Source organism: Gracilinanus agilis, chromosome 1, assembly GCF_016433145.1.
Source record: "Gracilinanus agilis isolate LMUSP501 chromosome 1, AgileGrace, whole genome shotgun sequence".
NCBI classification, from domain to species: domain Eukaryota; kingdom Metazoa; phylum Chordata; class Mammalia; order Didelphimorphia; family Didelphidae; genus Gracilinanus; species Gracilinanus agilis.
Window position 1 is genome coordinate 316,393,827 of NC_058130.1, and position 14,438 is coordinate 316,408,264.

Sequence of the window (14,438 nt, forward strand, 5' to 3'; positions counted from 1 at the left end):
TAGTACATCCAGTTCTGGATTATAAAAATTGTAGTAACTAAATAGTAACAAGGAAAACACGCACGCGCACACACACACACACACACACACACACAAATTTCTGAAACTTGAGATTACAAACATCAAAAATAGGAAGCCTGGGACTCCAGAAAAAGTCAATAATTAAGTCTTAGAACTAGATAAATTTAGCAAAAAATAAATAAGAAAGAATTTGAGGAGAAGAGTAGAAACTTTGATGAGTTAAATAAGAATATCTATTCAAAGAGCCCTTATATGCCTGTACAATTTTTAGTAGGAGACCTAAGCCTGAGCACTCACATAATAGTTTCTAGTGGGACAACAGTGGCTTAGAGAGTATAAATATTCTGCATAAATCTTACTCTAACATTCATACCATACAGGTAATCCTGTATCCCTGAGGGATTGTAGTACTGGAATAAAATTTCCATTGGGTAGGACCAAGCTGGAAAAACTTGCTTTGGAAAGAGCATGGTTATAGCAACAAAATGTGTCTGCTACTTAAGGACCAATCTAGCAAAATATGGTTCTGGAAATTTATGTTAATTGACAGCTAGGTGGGCTACAGTGATGAAATTAAATATTGATAGGAACACTGAGAAATAGACCTAATATTACATAACCAGAGGAGCTGTGAATTTGTTTTAGAAAAAAAGATAGAAATATACATTAAGAATGATGAAGCTATTCATACTCACTGACCTAGAGGTTCCATTACTGAGAATTGGCCCTAAGGGTATTATTGAGAGGGTAAAAAACTGTGTATGTCTGAAAATAGTCGTGAAAGTTTTATAAACATAAAATAACTAGAAATAGTACAAATGCAATGAATGGGAGAAATGGCTAAATAGATGGTGATAATTGAATACAATAGACTATATTTTATTACTAGAAATGGCAAATATTGGAAACATAAAGAAACTAAAGTAATTATATGAAGAGATATAAAGAACTGAAATGAGAATAAGAATAAAACATATCATGATTACATTTTAAAAAAGAAAAACCTTTGCCTCAGAGGAATGGTAAGAGCTAGGCAATGGGGGTTAAGTGACTTGTCCAGGGTCACAGAGCCATGAAGTGTCTGAGGCCAGATTTGACCTAGGACGTCCTGTCTGTAGGCCTGGCTCTTAATCCACTGAGCCACTTGATTACATTTTTAAAAGTAACAAAACAAGAGAAAAAAAGCATTCAGGTTAAAAAAATCCAAAGGAAACACCAAAACAGAAGATGTTCATATTAGTATGTCCATATCATTTACATGTTTTAAACAAATTTTAAACAATATAGAGTTTGTGGCTTTACACATGATTTTTATGCAATTTTAAGTTATTTTTGTTGATGGCAGTAGTTACTATGTACATAATGAAAAATAAGTGAAAAAAATTAAAAACATTTAACTTTAAAAATAGTAAGTATGGTAGAATGCTTTCTAAATTTTTGAGAGTAATTTGGTACTAATAACTCTTTAAAAGTAGAGGTTTAATATGCATATTTATTGAATTGGATGAATATGTTGATGCCAAGCCTATATTCACAAATGATACACAACTACAATGAGTAACAAGTACTGAAGGTCATCATCAGGACCCATAAAAATCTAAGTTGAAAGGATGGAATTATTCTAGGAAGAAGGGTTTTAATAGGGATGAATAGCTTATACTTGGTTACAAAGAATCTACTGCAAAATGGCACAATGATGGGAATAAGCTAAAAGCCCTTTTAATAATAAGATGAGTAAAATACAGATGCCCATTATCACCATCAATCTTCAATATTGTACTTGAAATCTCATTATAGCAGTAAGAGAAAGATAAGCAATTGAAGTAATTAAAATAGACAATGAGGAAAGGAAGCTATCGCTCTTTAAAGATCCTAGGACAATATACCTAGGGAATCTTAGAGAATCAACCAAATTTTGAAACAATTAACTTTAGCAAAGTTGCAAGATAGAAAATAAAGCCACAAAAATTATCCACATTATTCTATCCTACCAATGAAGCCAAAAGCAAGAGAAAGAAAAATATCATCTCAAATAACTATAGATAATTCAAAACACCTGGAAGTCCTCCTGCCCAGGCAAACCCTGGAACTACTATATACTACAAAACATTTTTCACACAAAGTCAGACCTAAACAGTTGGGAAAACAATGATTGTTTATGGTAAGCTCAACCAATATAATAAAAATGACAATTCTACACAAATTAATTTACTCATTGAGTGCCATAGCAATCAAATGAAGCAAAATTACTTCAAAGAGCTAGAAAAAATAATAACAAAATGCATCTGGAAGAACAGAAAGCCTAGAACATCAAGGGAATTAATGAAAAAAATATATGAAGGAAGTAGTATATCAGGACTAGATCTCGAACTGTAATATAAAGTACCAACCACCAAAACAATCTGGTATTAGATAAGAAATAGAGTGATGAATTAATGGAATAGATTAGACACTCTATACACAGTGGTCAATGACCATAAAAACCTAGGATTTGACAAACCCATTTATCCAAGCTTTTGTAAAAAGAAACTTTATTCAACAAAAAAAAGGAAAAACTGGAAAATACCATGAAAGAAATTGGGTAGAGACCAATTCCTCACACCACATAGCAAAGTAAAGGAAAAATGGATACATGATTTAGAAATAAAAGATGATGCCATAAATAAATCAGGGGAACACAATAATTTACCTCTCAGATCTATGGATAATGGATGAATTTAGATGAAAGCAAGACATAGAGAATATTATGAGATATAAAACAGATAATTTTGACTATGTTGAATTAGTTTTTGCACAAAAAAAGCAATGCCACCAATAAGATAATCACAAAAAAAGTTGGAAACACATATATATGATTCAATGTGAATGAGCAGAACCAGGATAACATTGTATACAATAACAACAATAATGTATGATGATCAATTATGAATGACTAAACTATTACCAACAAGGCAAGTATCCAAGACAACTCTAAGTGGCTCATGATGAAAAAGATATCCACTGCCATGGAAGGAAGAGAGAGTCCAAATACAGATTGATACTTAACACTTTTGGCTTTATTTCCTCCATAATTTTCTCTATTGTAAATATGTATCTTGTTTCACAATATGTGTCTTGTTTCATAATGTGTCAAACATGGAAATCTGGATTATATGATAATACATGTACAACCTATATTATACTGCCTGTCTTCTTGGATAAGGAGGAAGCATGGGAGGGAGGGGGACAGCATGAATTGTAAAATTTCAGAGAATGAATATTAAAAATTTTTATGTGCAATTTGGAAAAATAAAAAAAAAATTAAAAGTAAGGAATGAAGGAGACATAGCTAGAGAATGATTTTTTTAAGATCTTGGGAATTTAGATATCACTAGCTCAAAATGAATCAATAATAAGATATAGAAAGCCTAAAATAGCACATCCTAAATTACATGGAGAGGCATGGAGTTCAAGAAGATGCTGATAAGTGGTATAGTGGATAGTTCTGGATTTGAAGTCAAGAAGCTCTGAGTTCAGATTCTGCCTCAAACAGTAGTTATGAGGCCTAGGCAAGTCAATCAAGCTCTATCTACCTCAGTGTCTCTATACACAAAATGGCAATAATAAAAGCATTCATTTCCCAGGGTTATTGTAAAAAAAATGGGATGATGTACACAATAGGAGAGTTAAACATTAAACATGATTACAAGATGGCAATACTGCCATTTTACTATTTCTTGGTCAACAAACATTAGGATTACTGTACAATCTGAATGACTTTCAGGTAGAAGAGACATTTAGTTTGTTTTTCTTCATCCTGAGGACCAAGAATTAGCAACAAGATGCAGAAGCTGAGAAGTAGATTTAGGATTGATTAGGAATGACTCCCTAATGATTAGAAGCATCCAAGCATGAAATAAGCTTGCCTCAGGAAGAGTAACCTCTGGATTACATCTAGTCCAGGAAAAGCTTTTTCTTTTAAACCCTTACTTTCTGTCTTATAATCAATACTATTTGATTGTAAGGCAGAAGAGTGGTAAGGGCTAGTTAATGGGGGTTAAGTGACTTGCTCAGGGTCATACAGTTAGGAAGAGTCTGAGGTCAGATTTGAACCTAGGACCTTCTGTCTTGAGGCCTAGCTCTCAATCCACTAAACTACTCAGCTGTCCCCAGGAAATGATTTTAATGAAGTTTATGAAGGTTATGTTGGACAGCCATTTTATATTATAAAAGGGATTGCTCTTCTGATATGTATAAAAGTATTTTACCTCTGTGTTCACTTTGAATTCTAAGATTCTGAAATTCTATAACCTTATGAGGTAAGAAATGAGGCAATATTAAAGGTTCCTGGGCAATGAGAGTATAGAATAGGTATAAATGTACATGCTCTATATAATATACATGTATATTATATATGTGTATAATGTTTATATATAATATATGTGTATAATGTTTATATATAATTGTTATGTATCTATATCTATACATCACTATATTTTATTTAGATATGGGTAAATACACACACTAAGAACATATACAGATAATATACATACACTCTTTCTATGTATGTAAAAGTTTATATAAGTTTTATATAGAGTATGCCCTAAAATATACATTTATGAAATAAATTATTTTGAAATGCAGTGATGTGTGTATATGTAACAAAAATTATACATAAACTTTATATATGATATATAAATTATATACATATTTATATGTATATATTCACTTAAATTAATGTATAATCCATATCTGATAAAATCTACATGTGTTGTATATATTTTATAGAACCTGTTTCATAGCTAAATACATATAGATAGACAGACAGAAGGCGGATAGATAGATAGATAGATAAATAGATAGATAGATAGATAGATAGATGGATAGATGGATAGACAGACAGATACATAAATACATACATACATACATTCCATTATGGAATATCCATGAAGTCCATGATTTCTTCAAGCTGACATCTATTCTGCCTTATTTTAAATTTCCCATTTTCCCCATTACAATACAAACAAGAGATAAACACTGATTCTAGTTCCAGAATAGGAAAAGTAGAATCATAGAGTGGAAATTACTCACCCCCAGTCACAAAGTGGTAGGGTAGCAGAGCTAAGACTGACTACTAGGTTTCCTACTTCTGAATCAATTTTCTTTCCATTCTACTATGTAGTATACAGTTCATTTTTTATACTAATGTCAAAGTAATTTTTCTTCAGACAGATCTGACCCTGTCACTCCCCTATTCAATCAATTTCAGTGACTCTCTAATGCCCTGTACAATAAAATATACTCCTCTCTTTAGAATTCAAAGCCCCAACTATTTTTCAGCCTCAATAGAGATTGTTCCTGCCCTCTACAACCTAGCCAAACTGGTACTGTCTTTGTTGCTCACTGCATCTTCTGTCTCAATGGCTTTGGAAACAGAAAAACAGAAGAAGATGGCAGCTTAGACAGAGCAAATCTTAAAACCTCCTCGCCCTTCCACACTGAGATAGAAAACAATGAGCTTCAAAAAGAAAGAGGACCAAATCTAACATGGGACAGAGCAGGGGGACCCTACCACTGGACAGCTAAAGAGGTATGCCAAGAAAAAGGCTTGAATACTTGAACTGTTGAGTCTGAGGGCATAGAAGGGGAATACCAGGACCCCTCTCCAAGTTTTTAGCCTCAGGGCACATTAAGCAATACAGACTAATCCAATCAATAAAGAATTAATCCCATCAATTGGACAGACTAGAAGTCTTCAGAAAAGTAACTACAAACCTCCATTGCCAGCTGGGGTAAGATCTTTCATCAAAGCTCATTAAATCCATCTGCTTAAGGTAGCAGAACAGAAAAGGAGAAAATATGAGTAAACAACAGAAAAAGAGAAAAGAAATGACAAGTGATAGCTTCCTTCAATGAAGTGAAAAGAGAGCAAATGAAATAGAAGAGGAAGAAGTTCCAGTGAATTGAGCAAAGGCTTTGGAAGATCTCAAAATCTGTGGTTTTGCATTGACTGCCCCCACCCCACTCTCATGATTGGAATGCTCTCCTTCCTCACCTCTGCTTCACAGAGTCCTCTTGCATGAGGTTCACGTACAAGTATTCATGCCCATCCTCCCATATTACCATGTATTTATTGACTTTGGATTTACTGACTTACTATTTGTTCTGTATATTATCTACTTGTTTCCTTCCCCATTAGAATGTAAACTCCTTGAAAATAGGAAGTCTCATTTTTTATTTCTAACATCCAGGATAAAACCTATCACTTAGTAGGTATTTTAAAATGTTTCTTGTTTGACTAATTGATTTGCTAAAGTCAGATTTCATGTCAGGAAGTTTAGTTAAATCATTACTGACAGTTTACTAGCATTTTCTGACCCCAGATGGAAATAATGAAATTGTATGTAGAATGAGATTTCAGCAAACCATATCATGCCATCTTTACTGAAGGAAGATGAACTGATAAAAAAGAAAATATGGAGACAAAGATGAGCATTATTTTTTTAGATTCTGCACAAAGAAAGAATCTATAATACTGTTTTCTGAAACAAGGACCAAAATATCCCCCCAAACTTACCTTCAATTCTCTTTGACAACAAAGAAAATATAGTATTGAGGTTGTTAAAAAGGAAAAAAAAAGTGCATGGATTTTTAAGAGCATATGTAATATCACCAAATTAAATTCTAATTCGTATATGCCAAATTTCAAAGTGAAATTTCTGGAATTAAAGGAATTGCATTACATTCTCTTTAGTAAATTTGTTATCTTTTCTGATTAATCATTTTATCAACCATTACACATTCAGAGTTTCTTTTACTTTCCCATTAAAAACACATCTTTTATTTGGATGAAAAGCCATAGAGAGATGAGAGTATAGCACTTTAGAAAAACAGAGGAGGAGGGGATGAGTGGTGAGCTAAAGGACAGATTGAGTGTATGTATTTTGATCTGGCAGTTGTCTTGTGTAAATTTTTTTGCCAAAAGACTGTTAATTTCATACAAAAATTTAAATATTGTAGCAGTCACCCAACTTAAACATTTGGCAAATAGTTATCCTATTTTAAAAATGGAAAAATATTTTTCAAACGCCTGTTTTCAAAATACTGTCTAACTCAATTCTTCCCCCTTAAATCCTTAAGTTTGGCCTAATCATGCTTTTGGACAAAGCTCTTTTTCAGATCTCCTGAGTGCTATGTGTTTGGGTGGATTCCCTCCCAGCACATCCATTAGCAAAAGTGTATGAGCTATTTTTTACCCTTTTGATGGAACATGCCTTCAAAACAAAGACAAGTCATTTTGAAGTGAAAAATCACATTGTGTGTGTGTGTGTGTGTGTGTGTGTGTGTGTTTGCACATACATGTATTCTCAGGAAAGCTGGTTTTAAAAAGTGAAACTTCATTGATATTTTTCTCAAATTAGAAAAAGATCAAACTGAAATGCACTTTTCACAGGAACGTAGAAACTCTCACTTTTAGATGTGAATCATCCTTAGGGAAAAATTGTTAGATTCACGCTGCTTCAGGCACCATATTTTTGTTCCCCTGAGTGCCCTTTGTATTTCTTCTGTCCTCAAACTGACATCAGAGAGAACTTTTTCGTGAAGAATGAGGCTGCGGTGTGGAAGTTACACAACTGCCTCTGCTCCACTTGACCACATTGTTAACAGATTTAAAATGAATTCAGGAATTCCAGAGAAAAACCCCTTTAAAATCTCCTTCTTATGTTTTATAATATGTAGTTGTAGGGTGTGATTTGCCATCTGGAATTGGAGTAATGAGACACATCTTTTGGATTGAAGTAAAGAGGGCATGTTTGGAAAACTAAAAAAAAAATTTTTGAATAAATGTACTAGTGGTGATTCTACATTTTGGAAAGAAAAAATATATAAAAAAGTAGATATATTGTGCAAAATATTTGGGCATTTTCGCATTCTGAGTTCAAGCAGTTAAAATTTCTTTTTGAGAAATGAGTAACAAACTGATCATTTCCTATTTTATAGTTGGAAGATGTACTTAGTCTTGACTGAGTAGTTCACTTAGATTGTATAATTAAGGAAATAAGGGCCTATTAGTACAACGTACCACTACCTTAAAGTAGAAAGATATTCACCATGGGCAACTAGGAAAATTAATGACAAAATGGAGATAGGTCAACAAAACTGGGAACATATTATTACCATTAGAAAACCAACTTTAATATCCTGTTGATGAGGAGCAATGCCTATATATGAAACTCTAAAAACAAAGAATTCTTGATTATTATATCATAATAACCTCCTCCTAGGTTTTCCCATTAGCATTCTCTACAGCTTCTGGTTTATTCTTCCTACTGCTGCTGAGCTAACATTCTTCATGTTCTATTTTGTTGTTGATGTTGTTATGTGATCCCTTTGCTCAAAAGTCTTCGATGACTCTTCTTATATCAAGTTCAAATTCCTTTGCCTGATAATTATGATACTCCTTAATTATATGATGTGGCTCTATCTTTCCAACTTTATCTCACATTTCTCCCTTTCTTTCATTTTAAAGACTAATCTGTACTGTGCTTCTCCAACACATTTGATGTTTCCTTTCTCTATTCCCTCTTTAAAGTATTTATTACTGAAATCTCAACTACTCAAATAAATAGGTGATTCCATTTATTTGGCTATTCCTCCCATGACGCAAATAGAAATCTACCTGCGTCTGTACATCCATTGTGATTTTTACCTATTCCCTCCCATAAATTCAGCACAGGTGGTTCACTTGGTGTGCTGAGACTTTTCTTTCTCATTACACTTTAAGAATATCAGTAGACCAATCGGCCTCAATAGTCTTTCCCTCCTCTCTCCCCAGACGTATAGACAATAATATCACATACCCACATTTTTCTATTGCATTTATGTATATTGTTCTTTAAAGTTTCTTATTAATTACATGTTGCATTTTGCTCACACCCACCATGTGTGATTGCCCTCTATGTTATATTCATTTCATTTCTTCAGAGACTATTGAGCTCTCTCTCTCCCAGTCATATAACAACATTGATAGAATGGTGGTATTTCTAATGGACCTCTGTTTCTAGGAATTATTAACGTACCTTTGCAAGTCCTTGAAGGCAACATAATCTATTCTACAACTCTTGTTTAATTTTAAATAGTGCCAAATATCTTTTTTGGGTATATGTCTCCCTGTTTTGTGTTCACTGGAGTTTATGATTAGAGTGTCACTGAACATGCTTATCTCATTTTATCTTTTAAGGAATCTCAAATGATTTTGTTACAAGGATGTGAGATACTTTGTGGGAAGAGAGTGAAAAAGTTTAGACCTACCTATGCAAAAGCTTTCAAAAGTATTAAAAAATAAGCACAATGGAATTTTCTTTTGTCAACATTTATTAATCAGTTGTGTGATAGGAAGAAATTTTATCTGTTGTATAATATCATCTGCTATGGCCTGTTTATCCCATACTAATGCTGACAGCAAAGCTGCTATTCATTCAATGTAAAAATGATTCTCAGATAAGGCAGTAGTCATATACTTTCATGATTTGGATGAAAATTATTTTAAAAAGGCAGAATTTGGGGGCACCTAGGTGGTTTAGTGGATTGAGAGCCAGACCCAGAGATGAGAGATCCTGGGTTCAAATCTAGTCTTAGACACTTCCGAGCTGTGTGACTTTGGGCAAGTCACTAAACCCCCATTGCCTAGCCCTTACTGCTCTTCTACCTTGGAACCAATACACAGTGCTGATTCTAAGTCAAAAGGTAAGGATTTAAGAAAAAAATAAAATTAAAATTAAAAAATAAGTGAATAAAATAAAAGGGGTAGAATTTAATTGTATCAAGTTGACTAGATGAAACTGGTGAGATAGCCTGGAACCCAGACTGAAATTTAAATCTGATTTGAGATATTTATTGGCTGTGTGGCCATGACCAAACCACAAAACCTGCTTGCTTCAGTTTTATCACTTTTGAAATAGGAATAACAATAGCACCTACCTCCCAGTTTTGTTGTGAGGAGCTTATGAGAGAATATTTATAAGGTGTTTTGCTAATATTAAAGCACTATATAAATCCTATCTATTACTAGCTTTCAGTTGTACAATATAAATTTTCCCATTTTCTTCTAACTTTATACTAATTTTGATCATTGCTATAAAAAGATGGTAATCAGATTATACATAGTCAGTTTATTCAAGTGGGACATATCAATAGTCAAAATATTATAAATTTCATTTTTTGTGATGCTATCTGGTGTTCACTGTGTCTAGCACCTACAGATGCTCTTTTGAATAATGTGTTAAGTGATGAGGAAATAAGAGGTCTTTATGAAGTCTATAAATCTTTGGCTTCTCTTTTATTCTTCTCTAAACATTTTTAATATAGTTTTCATCATATTTATCTGCTCAGACATTTCACTGAAATCACTAGATATCACTGTATATCTTGATTAAATTTGGAGAGTCTCATCAAGTATGTACAATTTCTCTACCTTTTTAAACTCTGCAACAGATATTGGTGCCTGGGCTGCAATTATTTTCTTGATAGTCTTGTAGTAAATACCTAATATGCGCATTATAATAAGTTATCAAATAGATCATAAGATAATAATACTTTCTTTATTTTTCCAACTCTGGGATTCAGCATTTTAGTAAAAAAGCAATGTAGATATCCAATTGGCTTTACCCCTCCTGCTAGTCAGACCTAACAAACACAAACAATCCAGAAACCTCAGTCTACCCCCATCCACCTAACCCACTGCAATAGCAGGGATTACAGGTATAGTAACACTCCAAGTATGACAAAAAGTTTTGATGAGTAGATATCTTTCTGTTTTATATACATACATACATACATACATACATACATATATATTTCTTAGAGTAAGTTCTCACAGCTTCTGTCAAGTTCATAATCTCTGCCATCACCAAACTATTTATCCAAGGAGACAAAGAAAATGATATCAGAGATAGATGGAGGCAGTTGGATGTGTAATGTCCATGATGTCTCAAGTGCATGACCAACGATATCATGAACTTACTGAAATCAAATAGATTTATGCACAAAGATGGACAGGACTGTGTTTTTGAGAAGTAGGAGAACATGATATTTGATATTAAAAATGAAAAGATCATCAAATTGGCTGGATTACCTAGGTCAAGATGCTCAACCTCTGTCTGCCTCAGTTTTCTGATCTCTAAAATGGGGATAATATAGTATCTAATTCCCAGGGTTGTTTTAAGGATCAAACAAGATGGTATTTTTAAAAAAAAAAGACTTTGCAAACCTTAAAGAGCTACAAAATTGCTAGTTAAAGCTGTTCTATATACTTTTAAAATTCAGTCCATCCCTTTCTTCCCAACACCCTAGAAATCATCATCTGGCAAAATTATAGATTATGTCTATGTGAATTAAATATCTAGAGGATCTCTAACCTAGTCCAGTCCTGGAAAGACAACAAAAAATGTGTCTGGGCTGCCAGCAGGAGCAGTGCAAGTCCCCTTGGACAACTGAAGGATCAGGGGAGATGCTTAGACAAGACTTGAAAAGCCAGGATGGGAAACTCACAATTCTCTTAGCTTCCTTCCTGCTCCTGGATCCCTGGTCTAGCTCTCTTGGCCTTTCTCTGACCCCTCTATCTGGCTCTTATTTTGTTTGAAATCTGTGGCAAGCAGAGACATGGAGGAAATAGTGCTAGTGAAAAGAGTAGAACCAAGAGAACATTATATATACTACTCTTTTAATTCTAAATCATCTCATATAGTTCTTTCCAAGTTTTAAAAATTAATCTCCTCTTCATTTTTACAGTGTAGTACTGCCACAATTATATATCACAATTTGTATTTAACCATTCCCCTGGTGATGGACATCTCCTCAATTCCCAGTACTAGGTTGTCCCAAAGATAGGTACAGTAAATATTTTGGAACATATAAGTTCTTGTACTTTTTCCCTGATCTCCTTGGAAAATATACTCAGTAATAGAATTGATGGGCCCAAGGATATACATAGTTTTATAGCTTTTTAGGTGTAATTCTAATTTGCCCTCAAAATAGATGGATCAGTCCATAGCTCCACAATGTATTAGTGTCCCACTTTTCTATATCCCCTACAACATTTATTGTTTTGTCCTTTTGTCATTTTTGCCAATCTGATGGGCCTGAGGTGATACCCCAGAATTGTTTTGGTTTGCATTTTCCTCATTAATAGTGATTTAGAGCATTTTTAATGTACCATATGTGGCTTTGATTTTTTTTTATCTAAAAACTATCTGTTCATATACTTTGCCCATTTATCAGTTGGGAGATGGCTATTCATCCCATAAATATGACAAAATTGTTTATATAGTTTAGATATGACTTCTATCAGAGAGACTATCTGTGGATTTTTTACCCAATTTTCAGCTTACTTTCTAATATTGACAATATTTATTTGTACTAAACCCATTCAATTTACTGTACTTAAAATTATCTGTTTTACATTTCACAATGTTTTCCACTTCTTATTTACTCATCAATCCCCTTTCTATCCATAAATCTTATAGGTAATATTTTCTGTACTTCTAATTTGGTCATGATATCTTCTTTTTGTCTAGAACATATACCCATTTTGATTTTATCTAAATAAATAATGTAAGTTATTGGTCTATATCTAGTTTCTGCCAAATTAATTTCCAGTTTTTCTAACAATTTTCCCAAAACAGTGCTTTGTTATCTCAATAACCTAGAATTATAATTTGCTTAAATACAAGTTTACTATAATCTTTTACTTGTTTGTTGTATATTTGTTCTGTTCCATTGATATACCTTTCTATTTCTTAGTCAGTACCAGATAATTTTGATAATTACTGATTTTAACACTATTATAAATCTTGTATTGCAAGATCTCCTTATTTTACATTTTTTTCATTAATTATTTTGTTCTTCTTGATCTTTTGTTCTTCCAAATGAATTTTGCTAATATTTTTTCTGGCTCAATACATTTTTTTGTAATGTGATTGGAATTATTTTGAATAAGTAGATTAGTTTAGATAAAATTATTAAAATTGATAGAATTTAGATAGAATACTAATTATATTGGCTCTGCCCACCCATGAATAATTAACATTTCTCAAATTATTTAGATATGATTTTGTACGGAAAATTTTTTTAAATTATTTTTGTGGTTTTGGCAGATATATTTTAAATCAACCTTGAATTCCTGGTACAAGTCCTGTTTGGTCACAATGCATTTTTGATAATATTTTTGATATATTGTTTCAATCTCTTAGCTACAATTTTATTTAGTACTTTTGCATCTTTTTCCATTACTGAAATTGGTTTATGATTTTCTTACTCTGATTTTACTCTTTCTTAAATGGCTATCAGTACCATATTTGTTTCATGAAAGGGGTTTGGTAAAACTTCTTCTTTACCTATTATTTCAAATAATTTAATTAATTTGGAATTACTTGATGTTTCAATATTTGGTAGAATTCACTTGTGAATCCATGTCATAATGAATTTTTTAAAAGTAAGTCCATTTATAGACTGTTCAATTTCTTTTCCTAAATGAGGTGTGTTTAGAATTTCTATTTCCATCCCTCCTGATTAGAGAAATGAGAATCAAAACAATGTTGAGGTACCACTTCACACCTAGCAGACTGGCCAATATGGCAGGAAAGGAACGTGATAAATGTTGGAGGAGATGTGGCAAAATTGGGACACTAATACACACTGCTGGTCAGTTGTGAATTAATCCAAACATTCTAGAGGGCAATTTGGAATTTTATACAAAGGGTTTTCAAAGACTGCCTGCCCTTTGATCCAGCCATACCACTGCTAGGTCTGTACCCCAAAGAGATAATACAGAAAAATACTTGTACAAAAATGTTTATAGCCACGCTCTTTGTGGTGGCAAAACATTGGAAAATGAGGCAGTGTCCCTCAATTAAGGAATGGCTAAACAAATTGTGGCATCTGATGGTGATGAAATACTATTGTGCTGAAAGGAATGATGAACTGAAAGATCTCTATGTGAACTGGGAAGACCTCCAGGAATTGATGCAGAGCAAAAATAGCAGAACCACAAAAAGGTAGTACACAGAGACTAAAACACTGTGGCATAATCGAATGTAACAGACTTTCTACTAGCAGAAATGCAATGATCCAGGACAACCCAGAGGAATTTATAAGAAAGAACACTATTCACATTCAGAGAAAGAACTGTGGGAGCTGAAACACAGAAAAAACAAACAAACATATGATCAATTATATGGTTAGATGGGGATATGATTTGGGTTTTGCTGTTAAACAATCACTCTATTGCAAATATGAATAATGGGGAAATAGTTTTTGAACAATGATACATGTATAACTCAGTGGAATTGCTTGTCAACTTTGGTGGGGGGCGGGGAGAAGAAGGAAAGAGCATGAATCATGTAACCATGGAAAATATTCTAAATAAATCAATAAAATTT